The sequence below is a fragment of the Montipora capricornis genome, chromosome 6, assembly GCF_036669925.1.
Source record: "Montipora capricornis isolate CH-2021 chromosome 6, ASM3666992v2, whole genome shotgun sequence".
NCBI lineage: Eukaryota > Metazoa > Cnidaria > Anthozoa > Scleractinia > Acroporidae > Montipora > Montipora capricornis.
In genome coordinates, this window is record NC_090888.1 from 74368848 (window position 1) to 74369610 (window position 763).

Sequence of the window (763 nt, forward strand, 5' to 3'; positions counted from 1 at the left end):
ACTTGAACGCTAACAAATGCGGACCAAGCAAGGAACTGATTTTGTTAGCTTGCTTTATGCGAAACAAATATTGATGCAAAAGTAAATAAATAGTGGTACAAAGTTTTTGGGAAGAGCAGAAGGAAGTTTTCTGGACGGTCGATCGAGAATAAAATATTTTGCCATCAGCAACAACATTTATGACACGAAAACAACATTAATTTTTAACCCCGAATATAAAAAGTTACGATCACCGACAAACATTCTGGGAGATTTTTGCTATTGTACTCGCTGCGCAAGTAAAAGCGCAAAATCGAAAGTTACATCGGATTCAGAGGGCGCCGTGATGAAGTTACCGCGGTGTGTTTACGCGGTGTGAAACATCATTTGACACAGATACCGGGTTTTTGTTTTAGTGAGTTTTCTTTTTCTTTCAAGTGTTAAAAGTTTGACAAGAAATGTGCGAATTCAACACAAAGGTCACAATCGCCCAATTCTTCAGGTTGACAGTTAAAAACTTTACTCTCCAAGGCGAGGTTATTTATCGCCAGGTAATTCCATCTTTTTGGGGATAGCAGCTACTTTATTATTCATCAGTGTCAGGTTTTTTTTGCCGGTTTTGGGGGTCATTTTGTTGAAACTCAAGCAAGCTTCCAACAGACCTGTTTCTTTTCGTTACACTTCTTCGAAACAAACAACATATTTACTATTAGAGGCAAAAAAACCTTCCTATTTCAATTGCGTGCGTGCAAACACGAGATGCAATTAAATACATTTTTGACAG